The following is a 15195-nucleotide window of genomic DNA, read 5'->3' as shown; positions in this document are numbered from 1 at the left end:
ATATTTCACTCAGCATAATGTCCTCCAGGGTCATGCATTTTGTGTAATATTTCACGAGTTCCTTGTTTTTCAGTGTTGCATAGTATTCCAGTAGAGGAGTTTTAACCGTCCAGCCTGGTGATCGCTGTTGCTGTGTTGCCAGTAGGTGCAGCTGCATCGAGGTGACTCTGTGGAGAACAGTCCGAGCCCCGCCTGTCCTGTGCTCCCTCATCTCTGACACACAGGAGCCCATTGCCGCGGTCACCGTGTCTGTCCAGCTCAGAGAGCCCCTTCCTTTCTTTTGCTGACCCTCCATCTGTGCAAGCACGATGTCCTCTCCAAGGAAGAGCTTCTCCTAATGACAACGAAGGAACAAATGGATCTGTCTTGGGGAAGAAGAGCCACACGCTCCTTGGAGACAGAGACGATGACACCTCGACTCACACTTCGGGTGTGTTGGAAGGTGACCCACCAGATTAACTGAGCAAAGACGCCAGGCCGAGGAGACACACGAGGGACGCTTCCAGAGGCTGTTTCCATGTTGGTAGGTTGCTTTAGGTGGTGGTGAAAAAGAACTTCCTTGCTTTTCTACATTTCTGAATCTTCCAACAAGCATGCTTCTAGGATGCTGTTCAGTCACAGCTCACTGTATCCGAAGCCACCCAGCATTGCTGCTCCAGTGTGGGCTGGTTCATCAGCTCCAGCTCACTGTGTGCCCTTCACACAGAACAAGGTGCGCCTCCGTCCTGGGTCTCCAGGGCCTCTGTGCCTGACCCAGATGCAGGCCCGGCGTCAGACCCTCAGATCGAGGAGCTTCCACTCGTCACCGAACCTCTATATTTCCAGGAACGATGTCCTCCTTTAAACGCTGGTTCCTTCCAGGGCACAAGAGGCAGCTTCTCCATTCTCGCACTTCTTCCGGGCAGGGTTGCCCATCCTTCATACCCCATGGCACATTCGATAATGTTTGCCAGCACCGTAATTCTAACATGCCAACCACATATGATGAGTGGTTACCACAGCAACTGGCAGGATCTTCGCGGGGCACTTACGACCCTTCACATCCTCTGCCTTCCTCATGCCAGCCAGCCTCACCGTCCCCTCTGCTGGGTATCTAGGAGAGGAAGCCCTGCCCAGGCCACCTCAGCAGTCCGAGGGCCAGCCGGTGCCCAGCAGGCCTGTGGGGGGACATGCCACCAAAGACAGGTCAGGGCCACAGCCAGGTGTTCAGGCAGGTCCCATGGTGGCAGGAAGTGAGAGGTAGCAGAGACAAGGGAGCGCGTTTCCAGGCTCCTCAGCCCATCAGTGGCCAGTGTAGGAGCATAGGGTGGACATGAGGCCCTGTTGCACTGCTTACAGAGACACTTGCGCTGTTGTGGTCATCAGTCATCTGGTCAGTTCCAACTCCCGGAGACTTTTCATACAAGAGCAGGACACTGGTTGCACGGTCCTGCACCTTCCTCACGAACCTGCCACGTCCACTGCCACGGCCTGTGAGTCCCAGCACATCCACTGATGAGGCCTTGTGAGTCCAACCATGTCCACTGTCACAGCCTTGGGAACCCATCATGTCCATTGCTGCGGCCTCGTGAGTCCCAGTATTTCCACTGTTGTGGCCCCAGTGTCGGCCGGTCCCGGAGGGCCAGCTTCATTTCTGCCCAGTCTCCATGTCCCACAGTGCTCTACCCAGCATCCTCCTGCCGGGACCCTCAAACGCTGGCTTTCAGGAGATCCTCCTGTCCAGACAATTACCTCACCCCAAGCCTCCTGAGCCACCCAGGCTCCTGCTTCCCCAGCCCCAGGAGGAGGCTGCTGCGTCTGTCAGAGTTTCTGTAACAAGAGCTTGTTGAGTTTATCATGACCCACACGGTGGATCGTAACAGCCTTTGCAAAGTCAATATAACACAAATAGATAATCTTCTGGTCTTCTCTGCTCTCAGCCAGGATCCGGTTGATATCAGCAATGATATATCTGATGCCATGGCCTCTTCTAAACCCAGCTTTAACTTCTGGAAGTTCTCTGCCAATTCTAGCTGGTTTTGGCCAATCTTCTGCAATATTTTGCTTGTATGTGATATTAATGGTATTATTTGCTCATTTCCACATTCTGTTTGATTGCCCTTCTTGGGAATAGGAACAAATATGGACCTCTTCCAGTCAGTTGGCCAGGCAGGTTTCCTCCAAATTTCCTGGCAAAGGCTGGTGAGCACATTCAGGACTGCATCTGTTAGTTGAAACATGTCAATTGGTATCCCATCAATTCCTGAAGCCTTATTTTTGCCAAAGCCTCCAATAAACCTTGAACTTCTTCCTTCATCACCACTAACTTTTGATTATGTGGTTCTCGCTGAAATTTTGCAAGTGTCAACCGTAGGTCTTGGTACAGTGACTCTATGTACTCCTTCTGTCTTCGTTTGATGTTGCCGGAATCAGTCAAGGTTTTGCCCAAAGCGTCTCCCAGTCTTGCATCTCTGAGAAGCTGCCTCAGACACACCCACTGAAACAGCCTTGTTCACACTCAGAGCAGACCTTAGTCCAAGGCGCCATTCTATCTGCATGTATAGTTGTTGGGAGGTACCACTGAGTCAAGAACAATCACAATGACCCTGTGGAAACAGAGCTGACCCCTGTCCTGCCCCCCCATCACCCTGTGCCCACCGCTGCCATCACCCCCATCACCCTGCGCCCACCGCTGCCGTCACCCCCCATCACACTGCTCCCACTGCTGCCGTCACCCCATCACCCTGCACCCACCGCTGCTGTCACCCCCCATCACCCTGCACCCACTGATGCCGTCACCCCCATCACCCTGCACCCACTGCTGCCGTCAACCCATTACACTGCACCCACCGCTGCCATCACCCCACCCTCAACACCCTGTGCCCACCGCTGCCGTCACCCCCCATCACCCTGCGCCCACCGCTGCCGTCACCCCACCCTCATCACCCTGTGCCCACCACTGCCGTCACCCCACCCTCATCACCCTGTGCCCACCGCTACCGTCACCCCACCCTCATCACCCTGTGCCCACCGCTGCCGTCACCCCATCATCCTGTGCCCACCACTGCCATCACCCCCCATCACCCTGCGCCCACTGTTGCCGTCACCCCACTCTCATCACCATGAGCTCACCGCTGGCGTCACCGCGCCAGTCCCTCTCTCTGAGGGTCTGGTCTGAACACCTCTTGCTCAGGGATACCACTCCACTCGATACAGTCATGAACTTCCTTTAAAAATCCTCGTGGGCTGTTCTCAAGGGCCAAAACCAGAAGCCCTCAGGCTCCCACCAGCTTCCAATGCGCTGCACCTTTAAGGGGAGACTCCCATCCTCCTCGAGCAGTTGAGTTGTGGATTCAAACCACTGACCTCTTGGTTAACATCCCAACACACAGCACTGTCCGGTGCCAGCTTTTCATCGAACATGCAGAACCGTCATCCTCCTTGGAGCTTCAGACATCGCACTCCCGTGGCATCCACTGGACAAGGTGCGTGACACAGACAGGACGCATCCTCAGGCCAACAGCCAGAGAGGCGGGAGGCCCGGCCAGCGCTGTCTTCTTCTGGTCCAGCTCCAGGCAGTGACCACGTTGACCACTCTCCTCCTGCTCCTCAGGCCCCCTCCCCGGCGCTGTCCTCTTCTGGTCCAGCACCCACAGTGTCTGCGCTGACCACTCTCCTGCCCTCAGGTGGTCTGGTTTCCTGTCCAGGGTTTGTTGTCTTCTGTGGAGAGCTGGACCTGAAGGAGTCACCAGGATCTTCCCAGAGCAAGACCCCTGCCCTGGGGGCTTCACAGCAGGGCCCCAGCCCCGGAAGTGAGCGGACAGTATTGGCCATGTTGTTTCTTGATACTGAGGAGTGACCCATACAAAGCTGGAGTCTTTGACCTTCTGCAGCAAGGGCTTCGTGTCCTCCTCATGTTCAGCGAGCTCGCCTGTGTCATCAGCATAAAGCCGGCGCCCGAGTCCTCCCCCAGTCCTGTGGTGCTGTCAGGAGGGTCCCCTGATCTGCCCTGTTCTTCAGAGTCCAGCTTCTCAGCAGAACCGACAGTGGCTACTCAATGAAGAGGAAGTGCTTTTCTGTTTACAGCCATACCACCCTGAACGCGCCCGATTTCATCTGATCTCGGACACTAAGCAGGGTCAGGCCTGGTTAGTATTTGGATGGGAGGAAGTGATTTCTGGGGTGATGAAAAATGTTGAAACTAGAGAAGTGATGGTTACATAGCCTTGACTCTACTAATGCCAATCAGCTGTGAGTGTTAAGGTGATAAAGTGGACACCAAGTCCCCCCTGCAGCCCTACAGCTGGCTTCTGGTCCCTTGGTGGTGACACGGTGGCCCTCTCCTCCCCGCAGCCCTATGGCTGCCTTCTGGCTCCTCCCTCTTGGTTTTCTGACTTCCGGCCTCTTCACTTTTATTCCCTGGCTGGTCCAGGTTGACCATGGGGCTGGTCCAGATTGACCATGGGGCTGGCTCTGCGGCATCTGCTCAGTGCCAGGGTTCCGGGAGGCCCTTCTCTGTGCCACCTCTCACATATCCCCAGCCAGTGAGTGAGTAGACAGTCCTAGGAAAGCGGCAAGTGGGGCCAAGCTGGCCTGTGGTCAGGACCACTCAGATCTCATTATATCAGTATGTGCATCAGACCTGCCCTGGCCTGGGGGCTACTTTGGTGAGGCTGGGCACCAAAGCCTGGCGAGCTCCCAAAACTGGACTTCAGGGTTGGGACACCATGTGACTTCGCCCCACCCTACATCCAGGGGACAGAGAGCTGGGCATGGCTTTGGGGTCCCTGGCCCCTACCATGTGCTCTTGCCCTCATCAGCTGCCCAACATGGACATGATGGAGACTGGCAAGATGGACAGGGGCCAAGGTGACAGCTTGAGGCCACAGCATCCAGTTCCAGCAGCCCCCTCCCCACCATCTGCCCCCGTAGAGGGACACCTGCTCCTGTAACTTCATCAGAGCCCCTCACCCACACACCCAGGCTGCAGACACCCCTCATCCGCACCCCTACCCTGTGCCAGCTCCGGCTTCAGGGCTGTGGCCCCCACTGTCACCCACCCAGGCTGCAGATACCCCTCCACCGCACCCGTACTCTGGGCCAGCTCGGGCCTCAGGACTGTGGCTCCCATTGTCCACCCTGCATCAGGCTCTGATGCCAGGCTCAGCAATGGGCACTAGGCTCTGCTTATGGGGTCCACAGATCAGAGGGGACAACGGGGAAGCTGAGATGCTCATGCCAACCTGTGGGGGAGGGCGGTGAGGCTAGTGGTCAGGGTCCTGGCTCAAGCTTCAGCTTTGCCTCAGAGTCGGGCATGCAGCTCCTTCTCCGTCCATGCCTCAGTCCTCTCACCCCTACGCCGTGTAAGCAACAACCTCCAGACTGCACAGCATCAGGCCAGTGGAAGCCAGTCGGCTCACTCACAGGACCACCAAGGGCTGGGGTACCCTGTGGGTGGACCTTGATGAGTGAGCAGGGATGTGGAGGCGTGTGGACAGGGTGCCTGTACGTGTCACCTGTATCCGCAGAGGGGGACCGAGGGCCTGGACCACCTAACCAGCCACCGTGGGCAACCAGGGTGCCTTCCTGCAGGAAGCTGTGGCATGGGGAAGGCTGAGCTTGTGCAAAGCTCAGAGACCACTGGCTGGCCTCTGCAGCCTCCCGGAGCCCAGCCCACAGGGATGAGGCCAGGAGCAGGACCGAGGGAGGCGCCTCTCCAGGGCTGTGCCTGAGGATGCAGATCTTGACCCAGAACACGGAGCCACTGCTCCAGGCCAGCCTAGGAGCCAGGGCCCAGCAGGTGAGCTGCAGCTGGAGGGGTGCAAGAGGAGGGGCCCTGGATCAATTACCACACGGAGCAGGGGCTCCAGGAAGGGGTTCACCCCGGGCAGCTCAGGACCACTGCTGGAGTTAGCAAAGAACAATCACCTTCTCCCAGTGCCTGCTACCCCTATCCCAGTCAATGATTAAAATATCGGGGTAAACTCCACTCTAATCACAGCTCTGTGGTCTGTGAGGCGGGGCCTGGAGACCAGCCCCAGGGCACACCACCCAGGTCAACCCAGACGACCCGCACCACCAGAGGCCTTATGGTGACGGGAAAGAATCTCCCTGGGGATTGAAGTGAGGCATCACATCAGGGTTGAGTCCACTGAGTCCACTGTTACTGCCTCAGCCTTGGGGCCAGCCACACCTTGCTAGCACCTGCCAGCACCGCTCTGCCCCTTCGCAGCCTCAGTGGAGACTGTTGGAACCATATGGCCACCTGAGAAGTGGATAGTGTTGGCTGGCTGAAGTCAGAGGCCCAACGTGCACTCGGGAATGAGGCCCAGAGCAGATGGAAGATGGGGAATCACCATGGACAATCAGCTGTGACCCCACCGGATCTGACCACAGAACCCACCGGGTCTGGCCACAGAACCCACCGGGCCTGGCCACAGAACCCACCGGGCCTAGCCACAGAACCCACCGGGCCTGGCCACAGAACCCACCGGGCCTGGCCACAGAACCCACCGGGCCTGGCCACAGAACCCACCGGGCCTAGCCACAGAACCCACCGGGCCTGGCCACAGAACCCACCGGGCCTGGCCACAGAACCCACCGGGTCTGGCCACAGAACCCATTCTTGCCCTGTCTGAAATTTTGCTCAGTTTGCTGAAAATTGGTTGTGTGGTGTTGTTGTTGTTGTGTCCCACCGAGTGGGAACCAACCCACAGCTGACCGTCTAGTGGGTTTTCAGAGGCAGGAAGTCACACAGGAGGAGACTGCCCCTTTTTCTCCCACAGAGCAGCTGGTGGATTTGAACCATGTGCCTTGGGAGCTGGCAGCACAGCTTCTTACCACTGGGCCACCAGGGCTCCCCACCAGGGTGACCAGATCTCTCAAATATTTAAACACATGGAGCTCTACCACTCAGCTCACTGCTTCAGGTCAGAGCCACCTTGCTGCCGCCCCTCCTCCCATGGGCTGTTGGAGGCTGTGGATTCAGCACCTACTCGTAGCAACACCGCCGTGGGCTATTGGAGGCTGTAAATCTCAGGGGAGGAGACTGTCTATGTCCTGAGGAGCCGCTGGGGGATTTGAACCTGCAGAGAAGTGGTGCCCTTGGTTATAGCAGTGCGCTCTGTGTGGACGAGGCCACCGGTGTTTCCTAACAGTAGTGGCACCTGGTGAAATCTGAACTTCAACCAGTAACACACGTTTCTGTCTAAGTACATCCCACATCTGGGTAAAAGGTGAGAGGCAGGCCAGGTGATGAGAGAGGTGTTAAGGGGTCAGGGGAAGGTGAGCTGAGTGGGAAGGTGGTGAGAGAGGTGAGGGGGCCCTAACTGGGGGGAGGTGTGAGCGGTGGGGGAGGCGAGAGGAAGTTAATTGAGGGGGAGGTGAGAGCAGTGGGGGAGGCGAGGGGAAGGTAAGTGGCAGAGGTGATGAGAAGGGTGGGGGAAGTGAGGAGAGAGGAGGGGCAGGAAAGGTGGTATTGGTAGGAGGAGAGGGAAGCAGAGAGTGGGCAGTTGGGGAGGTGATGAGTAAGGGAGGAAGGAAAAGGACAGGCCACAGCCTGCACCTCAAGACCTCAGGACAGTGCCCTTATAGCAGCTGGCACAGGTATCCCACCCACCATCCACTGGTCAGGTATCCCACCCACCATCCACTGGTCAGACTCCAGGTCTCAGCCCTCGAGCTCCACTCCTGAGCCCGCTCTAGCTGGCCCAGCCCCGGCCACGGACAGGCTGGCAGATTTGGGCACCAGGATGGGCAGGGGTTGCCATCCATCCAGGATCTGTTGTCCAGGCAGAGGAAGATGGGCGAGCGCAGGCCAGGCTGTGCAGCCCATTCAATGACATGGACTCTGACTCTCTCTCTCTCTCTCTCTCTCTCTCTCTCTCTCTCTCTCTCTCTCTCTCTGTCTCTTTCTCTGCCCCTCTGCCTCTGTCTCCCTGTCTGTTTCTCTCTCTGCCTCTGTCTCTCTCTCTCTCCTCCATCCCTCCCTCTCTCTCTCATTACTGTAGGTTGCACTCCCTGTCAGCTTCTCATGCTCCCAGCAGGACAATTTGGAGGGAAGGGCTAAGAATGCCAGGAAGACACAGGAAAACCTCATTTGCAAACACAAATCAATGCTACTGAAAAGATAGATGGGTACATGAGCCATGACCCTGGGGACCACCCACAGGCACAGCTCACCCAGGAGGTCCTGGCACCAGACTAGGCCCCACGCTGTGTGTGGCAGGGGTCTCTGATCTCCCCCACTAATAGCAGGGCTAAGCCAAACAGCAGAGGGTGTTCACAGGTGGGAAACCTCGCCCCTCCAGCGTGGGTGCGCTGAGTGGGCTGTGTTTGGGCCTCTCAGGCCTGGGACGGCTCCTTTCAGACAGACTAAGGCCTTCCCTCTGTCCACTGGAGCCCAGGTGGCACAAGGCAGATGGAGGAGAGGACAGAGGGGGATGCGGCCACTGAGAGGCAGCGAGTTCAGGCTTGGGGTTTCTGCCCATTGCTCCCTCCAGCCCCGCCCAATCCTGGCTTCAAGGACACAGGCCTGCCCAGGGCAGACACCCCAGGAGGCAGCCATGGCCACATCAGATTGGCCCTGAAGCCAAGGCGGAGGCCTGGTGGCACAGTGGGTAAGGCACCTGGCTGCTTACCGAACGACGGCTGGATCTCACCAGCTACTCCTGGGAGGAGGACGTGGCAGTGGGTGGCTGTGGGGCGGGCCTCCTTGTCCTTCAGGGGCCCATGGGCCACAGACGCCTCCACAGTAGGTCTCTAACGCCCAGCCACAAACAGGAGTGAAGAATCGGTGACAGCAGTGACGGGGCACGTCAGTGTGTGACACCCCAGAGGCTGCAGGGGGGCCAAGCCCCGAGGTACAAGGCTGACAATGTGTGCTGCGAGCAGAGCTCTGTGTTTTAGACGCCTCGTGTGGTCCAGACTCACTGTGGTCACAGCTGGTGCTGGGCCTGGAGGCCAGTCAGCAGGAAGCCAGCAGAACCAGGCTCGGTGTCAGGAGGCCCCAGACACCTCCCAGGCCCTGAAGGCATTGCTAGAACCCCAGTTTCTTTTTCTCTGAAACATTTTTTACTGTGATTTGTGTATATAGAAGGGGAGCTCTGATGGGTCTGTTGGGTAAGGAGCTCTACTGCCACACTGAAGACAGGCAGTTCAAATCCAGCAGCTGCTCAGAGAGGAAAGTGGGCAGCCTCTCCCTCAATTTCCAGCCTCTGAAACCCGCTGATGGGTCAGCTACGCAGCGGTCCCGCCTTGGTGGTCACACAGAAGAATAGCACGGGACCCTCTCGGCCTGTCTCACAGGTACAACGACCCCACAGGTGGTCAATGTCACTGCCACTGCCCTTCCCATCATGCTAAGCAGAACCTCAGCGACCCCTCTACAGCCCCTGCCCCGAGGCGTCCTGTGTCACACCACAGCACTGACCAGCCCACTTCACTCAGGAGTTCTGGGTAGCATGCAGGAGGAACCTCAGGTATTAAAGTCAAGTTCACAAAGACACATGGACTTGGATGGTCTTAAACTATGCAGAGTCAGGAGGAATCCAGTAAAAAAGAGTTCCCACAATGCAAAGAGGTCGCCTCAGAACTGCCCAGGACCAAGCAGCGGCCACAGGACCAGACTTTGAAAGACAGTCCTCAGCAGTCATTTTTCAAGTGGGTGATACGCTGGAAAGCGCATTTCGATGTGAAATTCATCACTGAATTTGCTTCCACCACCCTTCTCACGTAATGTGACTAGAAATCTAAACGTACGCATTGTTCTCGGCACATTCCACCTGTGCAGGTTTAAAGAAAGTGGGTGATGATTACCGGGGATTTACGAAAATTAATCTGGAGCGAAGGTTCAGACACTTGTCCACCCCGACAGCAGGCTCGCGCCGGCTGAGATGTGGCCGCACCCACCGTGCCCCTCTGCCGATGAAGGAGCACACAGCATGTCCGTCCACTGTGACAGGTGACTCAGCCACACACAGACAGGATTCCCGGCAGGTGCGGCCTCACGGATGAACTCCGAGAACACGACGCTGAGGCGAAGAGGCCCCGGGCGCAAACAGGAGGTGACCAGCCAGATGCTGGGACCAGACTGCGCAAAAGGCCGAGAGCGTGGCCAGACTTCCAGGTAAGTCATCGCAGGCCACACCCCCTCCCCGAAAGGCCTTCCAGTGTCTGGCCTTCCACAGGGGGTCTCGTGGTGGGGGGTGGCACTGTGTGGGTCTCATCATGGAAATGACCTTACCAGCTCTCACCGAGGCAGCATCTATAGCCTCAGTGCCAAACCAGAGAACCTCAGCGCCAAGCTGGCCTGTGCAGCCTTGACCTTCACGACGCGGAGTAATCAATACCCTTCCCCAATACCACATTTCAAAGCATCAGCGCTTTTCCGTCTCCCGCCCCGCACTGTCCACCTTCCAAGTGCATGGGTTATTGTTAGGGGCTTGTCTGGCCCATGATGCCCAGTGACCGTAAGAGCCGGAGATCAACACCTGGCCTCTCCTGGGCCCTCCCCACCATCTCCTCACGCTCAAGCCCGTGCTTAGAGACACCGTGTCAATCCACCCTTCCTCTCCTCCTCGGACCCCATTCTCAGCACGATGCTCCCCCTCGCCAAGGTCCAGCAGCTCCTGACAACATGCCCAAAGTATGGGAAATGACGTTTCACCACCCTGAACTCTAAGGAGGAATCGGGCTGGACTTCCTTCAAGGCTGATTGCTTTGTCCTTCTGGCAGTCCATGGGACATCCCACACTCCTCACCAACACCCGGTTCAACAGCACCTCCTCTTACTCTGTCCTCCTTGTGAACTGTACAACTTTCAGATGCATAAAGAGCAAATGAAAACCCCATGGCTCGATCAGGTGCACCTTAGTCTTTGAACAGACATCCCTGCTCTTTAGCACTTTGAAGAGGTCCTTGACTGCTTTTCCCAATGCAACACATCTTTTCGTTTCCTTTTCTTGTGTAAGGTTTTTAAAATTAGATTTTTTTTTTATTTGCATTCAGTAACTTGTATACAACATTGCATTTCCTTCAGATGTTATGCAATCATTCGCTTGGCTAATAAATTGATTTTCTTATGTTGAACCATCCTGCATTCCTGTTATGAATCCCACTTGGTGTTGATGAGTCATGGTTTTTATGTACTGCTGGGTTCTACTGGCCAAGATTTTCCTAAAGATTTCTGCATTTATATTCATGAGACATCTTAGTCTATTATTTGCTTTTCTTATAATATCCTTGCCTGGTTTTGGTATTAGAGTTATGCTTGCTTCATAGAATGACTCTGGAAGTCTTCCTTCTTTTTCTATTTTTTTAATAACTTAAGTAGAATTGGTCATAGTTCATCTGTAAATGTCTGATAGAATCCACCTGTGAAGTTATCTGGGCAAGGACTCTTTTGGGGAGGGAGTCTTTTTCTGATCTGTTCATTTCTTTTGTAATGTGTCTCCTCAAGTGTTCTACATCTGTCCATGCCAATCTGGGTAGGGAATGAGTTCTTAGAAATTTATTCATATCTTCCTGACTGCAGGTACCAAGGGTGTCAGTCAAGGTGATGATGACGGTGAGGAGGAGGACGGTGGGGTTATAAGGGGGAGGATGATAAGGATGGCAGCAAGGATGTTGAGGATGGTGGTAGTGATGGCGACGCCTTTGAGCTGGAAGTTGGAGAAGAGCATCCCGTGGACGCCAGGAGAACACACAGCTATGTCTCGGAGAGGGTGTGGCCGGGGTGCTCTTTGGAGGCAAGAATGACGAGGCCTCACCTCACATGCTTTGGACATGTTGCTAGGAGCAGCTATTCCTTGGAGAGGAACATGATGCTGGGAAGGGTGGAGGGTCAGTGAAGGAGAGGAAGATCTTCAACCAGGTGGATTGACACGGTGACTGCTGCGATGGATGGACTCTTGTGTGTCGGGAAGTGTGAGGACGGTGCAGGAGAGAAGAGAGTTCAGATACGTTGTTCACAGGGTCGCTATGAGTTGTACTGGATCCGATGACCCCTCACAACCACAACAGGATCCTAACCACAACGTCATTCCTGTCACCAACAATGGCACCATGACCTGCTTAGAGAAATGTCATTTCTCAGTCGTGTGAGAATCTCTAATAGAGACAGGATTCCCGAGGAAGGAGTATACACAGTTTAAAGTCTGGCGGTAGCACCAGACAGCCTCCCGGAGAGATGGCACCAGTTTAAAGTCTCTCAGTGTGTGAGTTCCTGCCTCCTTGTGGGCACCACCACAGGGCACGCTGCAAGCCTGAGAGGGAAGGGGCCACGCATAACTGTAACTTGTGGTTTTCTAATTAGGAGTGAGCTTGACGCTCGTTCACTGTTTTAAGTGCTACACTTCCTTTTGGAAGCAGGAGCGGCATCCACTTCCGAAACGGCTTGCCTCCGAAACTCTCTCAGGCAGTTCAGGGTCACTATGAGTCATCTACGACTCGACGGCACCAAACAACAACATACTTCCTTTCATGCAAACTATCCTTTCAACGTTGTGGTGGTGTTGTGTGCCGTCCAGTTGGAGCTGACTCATCACTGAGAGGCAGCAAGTCCCACAGGAGGAGACTGCCCACCCTCTCCTGTGGGGCAGCTGGTGGATTTCAAACTTCCTGCTTTAGGGATTGCAGCACAGCTTCTTCCCACTGGGTCACCAGAATTCCATCCTTTAACCTTTATCTACTTTCCATCAAATTTGTGGGTTCCCCCTCATTGACCTTCCACTTCCCCAAGCGTGAGGGGTAGTCCTTCCTGACAGCATGCCCACAGTCCATGAGCTCAGGTCTCCCCAGATGTCCACATGACTGCATCCACTCTCCTCAGCCACTCACTGCATCCCCTCCGGCCTGGCAGATCCCGCACGCCCCTCTGAGGTACTCTGCTGTATTTGTCAAACCTGCATTCATGTGTTCAGGGTGATTGGCACACGTGCACCGGCCACCTTGTCTGCTGTCCGCCTCACTTTCTGACGCATTTTCTGTTTAATCTATATTGTTTTTCACTTATTTTGCCCAATGTCATAATCCATAAGTCACTGTTTTCTGTGGGTTTTGGTATAATTCCACTGTGACTTCATTTTTCAGGGGGTTTCACTTCAGTTCCTCTGACTAAGCTGCCCTCTTGGGCCTCATTCTATTTGATGCCTCCCCTGTTGACCACTTGGGTCCCCACCGCGCCTTATGTATGTGAGCATCCGGGCTACTTCCTCGGTTACACACGTGATGGACAGCTGACATCTTCGTCGGCTTCACGGCAGCCCTTCCTTCACACTCCTCCTCCTCTGCTCCTTCACACTCCTCCTCCTCTGCCGCCCACGTCTTCTTTTCCTTAGTTTGAGCGCCTTGCTCTCAAGGCTGTGCTGGCTCCTTGTACCTCATCTTTGGGTGAACGTGCTCTTGATGAACCATCTGCTTACACAAGATCCATGGGCCAAAGAGAGACAGCTGTCCAGATGGCATGGGCTGTGCACGGTCAGTTCCTTCCGCCCTCGCTTCCTGGCTGGCCCGAGCGGCAGCCTGCTCCCCTGCTGGACTTCTGTCTCCTGTCTGTCTCTCTGCTGTTGATGTTAGGTGGCATCTGGCAGTTCTGACCCCTGGTGGCACTGTGTCCAGCTGACGGAGGACAGCGTGGTCCCGGTAGTTCTGACCCCTGGTGGCCTGTGTCCAGCTGACCAGGGACTGCGTGGCCCTGCACCTCCCTCACCGTTGTTCCTATACTGAATCGTGGCCGCAGCCACTGAGTCAGTCCATTCCCGTGAACAGTCTCCTGTTTTCTCAGGCCTTCACTTTACCAGACATATAACCGTATTCAGGGACTGTCCCTCCTGACCACCTGCCCTGAGTGAGGAATTCTCACCAGCTCACTCGTGGGAACTCTGGAAGCGTGGATGTCCAGGTGAGACACTGGCCCACCCAGCCATCGCTGCGTTCATTCTGTGCAGACTTGGTGTGCCGGCAGAGTGCCCACGCCTGTCACTTCCTATGGGGCCTGTGGCAGCCTCTGTGAACACTGGTCAGGCAGTGGCCCTGTGTGAGGTCTGTCTGTGTCCTGCAGCCTGGCATCTCCTCCCCGAGTCTCCCTGCTCCCCTGTTAACTATGCTTCTCGCCAGGTTCCAGGTGCCATGCTTTCATCAAAGAGGGCATGTGTGTTCCTGGATTTTGTTCCGTTTGTTGCTTTGGGATAATTTCCAGATAAAGCAAATGGTGACTCTGAGTTTTCTTTGTCATCTTAAAACCACATTTCTTCAGGAGGCCCAGGAGTATTCTGTAAACTTTTATTATGAGACCCTTGTCTGAGATAGTAGTGCCAAATGTTTGTTCTCAGTCAGCAGGTTTCCTTTTCACCTGTTGAAAAAAAGGTTTTGATGAGCACAGAGACTTAATCTTTAGAAGGTCCCATTCTTCAATTTTATCCTCTCCAGATTGTGCATTTCTTTATTTGGCTGTAGCTGTATCTGGCAGGCTCTTTATACCTTGGATTAAGCCTTTTAAGCTTGAACCCAGTTTGTCTCTGATAAACTTTATGATTTCGGGCTTTACTCCCAGGTCTCTGCTCCACCTTGAGTTGATTTTGCATACAGTGTGAGGTGTGAATCCTGTTTTCAGCTTTCTGCAGGAAGCATTCGAGTCTCATCAGGACAAATACTGCATAAGATCATTGTTGTGGAAATAGACAAATAACTAGTAAAACGTGTATGGGGACCTGTGGGGGAAGAGGTGGGAGCAGAGGGGTGAGGGTGGTAGGGGCGAAATACAGTATGAATGAAGAATAGTGTGAAACACAAGGTATACGAACTTTGCGAGCAAACCAATATAAAGTTAAAGGAGAAAAGGAAAAAATTGCACTTTTGAGCTAGCAGGCTGCTGGGTGCCACCAAGTCTACACCTCGTAGAGACCCTGTGAACAGCAGGACGAACGCTGCACTGCCCGGCACCCTGCTCACGGACTCTGCCCTGCCAAGCCCAGTCCTCACGCCGTGTTCATCCACCTCCTCCTACAGGGTCTTCCTCTCTTTCCTGACCCTCCGCCTTGCTCAGCACAATGCTTTTCCCAAGAACTGGCCCCTCCTGACAACATGAACCTCAAAATCACAGTCAAACTCACTGCTACACAGAGGTCACAGATAGAGGGCAGCAGTGGACACGTGGCCAGTACCCTGCACACAGAGTCCACAGAGAGACAGCAGCAGTGGACACGTGGCCAGTACCCT

At 55.0% G+C, this 15195-nt stretch overlaps 1 protein-coding gene across 1 annotated transcript in view; it reads right to left on the bottom strand.

The window, feature by feature from the left end:
- PPP2R2C (protein phosphatase 2, regulatory subunit B, gamma) overlaps positions 1 to 15195 on the bottom strand; it is an 86217-nt gene that overhangs the window by 40492 nt on the left and 30530 nt on the right. The gene's annotated exons all lie outside the window — the stretch shown is intronic.

The sequence above is a fragment of the Elephantulus edwardii genome, unplaced genomic scaffold (assembly GCF_000299155.1).
Source record: "Elephantulus edwardii isolate Elephantulus edwardi_28Jun2011 unplaced genomic scaffold, EleEdw1.0 scaffold00129, whole genome shotgun sequence".
Classification (NCBI taxonomy): Eukaryota; Metazoa; Chordata; class Mammalia; order Macroscelidea; family Macroscelididae; genus Elephantulus; species Elephantulus edwardii.
Note: the sequence above shows the minus strand (reverse complement) of the source record. Positions and strands in the feature narration are given on the sequence as shown.